Source organism: Pleurodeles waltl, chromosome 6 (assembly GCF_031143425.1).
Source record: "Pleurodeles waltl isolate 20211129_DDA chromosome 6, aPleWal1.hap1.20221129, whole genome shotgun sequence".
Classification (NCBI taxonomy): Eukaryota; Metazoa; Chordata; class Amphibia; order Caudata; family Salamandridae; genus Pleurodeles; species Pleurodeles waltl.
In genome coordinates this window covers 1,421,080,358-1,421,086,357 of record NC_090445.1, presented here as the reverse complement: position 1 = coordinate 1,421,086,357, position 6,000 = coordinate 1,421,080,358, and the positions used below count along the sequence as shown (strand labels likewise).

At 45.5% G+C, this 6,000-nt stretch overlaps 1 protein-coding gene across 1 annotated transcript in view; it reads left to right on the top strand.

Moving 5' to 3' along the window:
- Window positions 1–232: 232 nt before the first annotated feature.
- PRDM2 (PR/SET domain 2) overlaps window positions 233–6,000 on the top strand; it is a 501,039-nt gene continuing 495,271 nt past the window's right edge. Inside the window, exon 1 of the mRNA XM_069240785.1 lies at window positions 233–512. The gene's annotated coding sequence lies outside the window, so the exon portion shown is untranslated. The remainder of the gene's footprint in view (window positions 513–6,000) is intronic.

Sequence of the window (6,000 nt, the reverse complement as noted above, 5' to 3'; positions counted from 1 at the left end):
TTTCGTGTATCAGTTGTTTGTGATCCATGCTATGACCATGTGTCATCACTAGGCCCTGTTTTACGGGGCTCCACGGCATCATGTTTTCAAAAGGTGAATTAGAAAAGGAAAGGGACCCCCGAACGTTTCCTGGCGGTTATATATAACTAGCTGCGCATCATCCACTACCCTGGCAGCTGCACTCCTGTAACTTTAAACCTGTGATGAGATCATATTTTCAGTGCTGACCACAGCGAAAGCAGAGGGTGGGCTGGGCTTCTCCCTGGGACCACCTTAGCTCCCTTCCTCCTCCAGCTCCCTCCCACCTTCTTTTCATTCCACAAAAATGCTGATTTCATTCTTCCAGTTGCTACATTCTGAGCCGCTGCACTTGAAGGCATTCTTGGGGAGCGCTTGAACACGGAGAGGAGTTTCTTGGCTTCATCGGAGCATCAGAACCGAGAAGGGAAACATGTTTCAATCTCATTTACTGGTGTTACTTGCCACTAGCGTGCTCTGCGTCCGGAGTGCAGGTAAGCGGAATTCGGCCGGGGTTTTGGTAGCCGATTTCATTCTACTTCTTAAAATTACGGTGTTAAAGCTGCAGCGAAGAGAGAAGTGGGTCTGAATCTACCAGCTCTGTGTACGCAACGAGACAGAACAGTACTTTCTCTGTGAACACTTTCCTGCGCAGTTTGCGTGTGTGTTTTAGGATGAATCTGGGGCGTGACTTTATGAAAGAACCGGGATTTCAGAACACGGATTACCATTTATAAAGTTTTGAAAATAGAGAGTCACGTGTTTTGGAGCGTTTTAACATGCAGAGCGCGTTTAGGAATTGATTCAATTGGAGCACGTTTTCCCCGCGTGCAGCTGTTTTCCGATTTTGGTTGCGAAGAAACAAGGACAGGCACTTTTAGAACCCGGCAGAGCAGAACAAATGTCTGGTAACTTTGTTGCGGGCATTTTACGCTCCGGTGTACAGCAAAGCCGGTAATCTGTGCCCGCATACAGCGTTGAGATTAAACTGCCCGTTCTCGCAGGAATAGTTATTGGCAGTGATTTGAGGCGGCTGGAACCTGCCATTAAAAAAAAAAAAAACACTCGGAGAAAATTGAATGTACCGACTGAAATCGTGTTATCGGTTATCTTTGACAACGAATGGCTGAATGTGATGGTTAAGGGTTTATGGATATCGTATTACCGCAATGGTCTGTCGTGGAGGTATTTGTACAAATGTCAGTGGTGCCTATTTACTTCTTTAAAGATTCAGAATATTTGGGGAAAATTCAGCCAAAAAGAAAAAATATATGGTCCTTGGAACTTTTCCTGTGTATATTTCGATCTAAGATGCCATGTACTCTGGATGTAGCCCGTGCGTGCTAGTCATATTAACCCAGGAGTAGCATAAGTGACATCACGTACCTACTCACCCTCCGATGACGTCACAAGGGTGACTTCATTTCACACTCTGGGCCTTGAACAGCCTCCTAGTTGCAGCTGCAGAGGCTAGGGAGGGCCATAAGTGTGAACTAAAGAAAGTGAACAGTTCTCTTTGAGCCCTCTTTGCGTTTTCGTTCTGTCATTGCCTTTATGACTCCTGACACCACGGATGGTAAGGGGAGTAGTAGATGGTCCAGCACATGCTTCTCCAGTCTACTTCTCATTAACCTGTTCAACAATGCTGCCTAGGTTTAATGTTCTCCCTGCACTCCCTACTCCCCAATGCTGGAAGACCCATCCCTTCCAAGCAGCTTGCTCCTAGCAGGGCCTCCATCTAGTCCTGAGTCCACTCTCTCCCTGTCTGTCAGGTACTTTCAGGTCACTTTGTTATGCTTTACACCTGTCTGAACCCTCCTAAGACTACCCACTCACCCCCTATGTTACGTGGAGGTCCAGCCCTCTCATGGCCTTGCTAGGAGCCCAACTGGGCCTCTCACAGAATTGAAACAATCACCTGTGAGCCTACTTGTTCTCACCTGTAGATCTGCTCAAATCTCCTGCTTCCCCTCCCAGCCCCACCCACACCATCAAAGTGCTCTGAAACTGCTTGCATTGTTAGTTGCATTGGTTCATTAGGTGAATTTGGTTTTAACATTTAAGTGGCAGGTCAGAATAAGAATCATAGTTTGGCATGGCCGAAGAGCAACAGGCCTTCCCGGTTGTTGGACTTTAGATCTTGTCGGTCTGGAATGCATTTCACGTGCCCCTCTGCTCACGGCGTTACCAGCTGCCCTCCCTGTCTTCCTTTTGTCCCTGCTGCACCCTCTAAATTGACTTAGACTGCCGACAAGCTGCAGCGGTAAGTGCCAGCATACCGAGCATTCTGATTAGCTGAGCCAATCTCAGCATTCCATAAAGGTGCTAAAATGTACAGTTATTCCGACTTGTCAGAGGTGTCACTAGAAGGTGGCCGGGTTCCTCTACACGGTTTGTACTTGACCAATCATTCGGATCTATTGGAAACAGTTTAAAAACAAACTTTAAAAGGTGCCGCAGCTGCCCGACAGCATTTACACCCAAGCTGGGCCTCCTGTGTGGTACAGAAGACGGGATGTGGCGTCACGAGCTAGGTGCACACTGCTGGGGATATAAACCTGATATTGCATGATATTAGTGCCTAGATACGGCAGTAGTTTTGCCGAATGGTTGAGTGGTGTGGATTATTATGACCGAACTGAGGATATGGGCCACGAGGGGAACACTTTGCTTAAATAACCATAACTAAATGGTTAGGCTTCTATACTCACTGTATGTTATGTTCACTGTAAAGCTACTATACAGTTGGGCTCTCTACCTAATTTACTAATGTATCGGACATTTCTGCAAGAATTTTCGTCTCTCCTTTTTAGATATACAAAAGCAGTAAAATATTGATATTTTAAAATATTTTCAGTTAATAGCATTGCTACCATACAGACAAACATGTGGGTATGGTGGTTCGGTTGTATGCTGCCACTGGGCATGTGGGCCACTACCTGGGAAATAATGCATAAAAGATTCAACCAGAAAGAGTAAAGGGGCCATTAAAATAATGCTACTTTTTGTTCATTTGGGTCTTGTCATGTTATGTTACCAACAACTGTGATGCACTCTTACCACTTTATGATTCCATAGCGCTTTTAGATTCTAGGCACCCTTTAAAGTGGTCATCCAGTGTAGAGTTAAAAAGGTTTTCTTTACCCACACTTGCTTTGCTAACAATCACCAAAAATAGATATTGTAGAATGTTGCCTTTGTGATGTCACCTAGGGTTTTGAGATCTATCAGGGAAATCATTCAGCGGATGGTCCCTTTAAGGATCTGGAAGGGGCCGGGAGCCATTAAGGCTGAGTAGGGACGGTGTGCCTGTCCTACTTATTGATTCGTAATTGGTTGATGGGGCAACTAGGATGTGTAACGCTCCTGTGTATAATGCCACGGACGTCATTTAGGGGTCCCCAGGGGTCGCAGCAGCGACCCTGCCACTGTCTTTGCGACCCCTGGCTTCAGAGGTGGCAAAAGCAGTGCCTGAAACACAGTGGCAGCTTATCGTTAGGGACGTTATTTGGGGCTCCTTTATCTTTGTTTTCTCTCATTGTTTTGTATTACACTGATAGTGAGTAATGTTTAACTATTTACCATCAGTGTAATAAAAAATGGAGTACAATTAGCTGGACTAGACTCTCCTCCACAGCTGAGGTAAGCAGAACAAATGCTTTTAAATGTATGATGTGTGTGCTTGAAGGTGAGTGTGTTTAGAGGAGCGAGTGTGTGTGTGAATGTTTGCATGTGTAAGCATGTGTGTGTGAATGGAATTGAAGGTCAAAACGAGTGTGACGTCACTTCCGCTAACCCTGCCATTTTGGTGAATTGACCTTCATGTATAATGCATAGGCGCTTTCCAAACATATATACTATAAATGTATGTATGTGCTTGCTTAGTACATATCAAGTCATTAAAGCAAAACAACACTGTTCATGATAGAAGTGCTACACATCTTCCTTGTTGTATAGGTAGAGGGGTCGCTCTTCAAATAATGGTAATATTGCCACACTCATTGATGACTCATTTCATTTAGATTCCTCAGAGTGACAAAAGGCTAAGCCAGCTCTGCCAGACTTTCTGCTTGCAGTCAACACGTACTTATCTGCAGCCGGTGCATTAACCTGCTACGCGATCCTACTCGTATGTGCTGCAGATTGGGCCTGGGAGAGGTGGGGACACCTGCTTCACCCGCAACGATCAAAAGCGAAGTCTGCAGTCTTTCAAAAAGAAGGCATGTTATTGTTTTCCAATTATTAACTGAACAGATATGTCCCTGACATATCTCCATGTGATGTATTTATTTCTACAAATTAGAGTGGATATTGTAGCCGTTAGTGCTTTGTTTCATTGAGTTAGTTTGTTTTATCAGTTAAGAGGCAGATAAACAAAATATGGATCATAAAACCAATAGTTGGTCGGTCTCGAGAACTCGCTTACCTGGAAAGCAGTTTACACGCCCCCCTTGCTCAGGGTGGTATCAGCTGTTATGGCCCTCTATTATGGGCGTTAATCAAGTTTATTTGCCCAGTTCACACTTATGGGCTCCAGCCAAATGAACATAAGGAATGGGACAACCAGCGAACTTCTGTTGAGGTCCAGCAGATGAGGGCAATGTGTCTGCTAGAAGCTGACGCTCACATTTTATCAATCACAGACAGACGCTCTCTTGTCCTTTTCTTTTAAGCCTGAAAGAATGTGGCTTAATTTGGTGATGTCCCCTGGGGTACTAAAACCTATAGTGACGTCATTCTGCCGATGACCTCTTTAGCGGTCGGAGTCACCGAGGCTGCTAAGGGAAGGGGTGACTGGCCTGTGTGTTGATTAGTTAAGTTCTGCGTTGGGTGCCTAGACAGATAAGCTGTGAGCGATCCTGTGCATATTACCCTCGTCGCCTCCAAATATATAAATACTACGTATGTATGTACTTCCAACACACATATCCAGCCATAAAGCAACAAACCTCCGTGCATGGCAGGAGGAACTACAAACCTCCCTATAGATGCACTCAGGGGTCAATGATCTGATTCAGTTACCTCAGAATGATGAAGGCTGAGCCATCTCAACAGAATGCCTACGTGCAGATAGCACATAGATATCTGCAGCTTGTGCCTGGACCTGATGAGCGATATTAGCAGCAAACACGCATCAGTTCTACATACAGGAGCTGACACTGGGAACAGGAAGGAGAGACACAGAGCCTCCGCATTTTCAAAATCCTCTTGGGCGGTGGTTGCTGTGCTAGGGTTTCACATGTGCCTAGAGGGCGGAACAGCAAGTCATGCTTAATCACGGTGTTTAGCGGAGAGATATTAATGTAACTGACGCCCTGTCTCCATACGGTTCCCCTCTCTTCAGTCCTTCCAACAAGCATCCCCTCAGCTGAAGGCACTCCCGGGGTTCACGAAAACCCTTCTGAAAGAGAGTTTGTCTGACAGTCAGTTAGACTCGAAGAAGGCTGTTTTCTAGCAGGGAGCACACAGCTTGGCGTTGTTTGGTAGTGAGTCAGCAGGCTGGTTGGACGCACTTGGTATAACAACACAGCCATCTTTGTGAGCAATGCAGCGGGACCTGTGCTTAACTTTCCATCCCTCGTGAACAGGCGCACACATGTGACCGAACTGCTCTGTCCATTGCTTGGATTGGGTCAAGGTGTGGCAGAGGAATTTGAATTGAGTCACAAGCGGCGGTGGGGAGGAGCTTGAAAAGCAGTCTCGCAGTCAATGATAGATTTATAAAAAATATTCCGCAGCAAAGAAATTGGCAACAAGGACAAATGTGATAGTAAATAAATTCTAGCTTACTACCTTGGTAACCAAGTAGCTTTTTTTTTAAATCCGTTACATGGTTAAAACAACTACTGCGGAGATCTTTGTGTTCCCAGCATTTACTAGCCGATTATAATAGTGGTAAAATAACTCTGGTGGTTAATGCAGCAGGCGTGGGGTACTCCCCCCACCTTTTGACCCTCATGAAGATTGGCTGTCAGGCTGAAT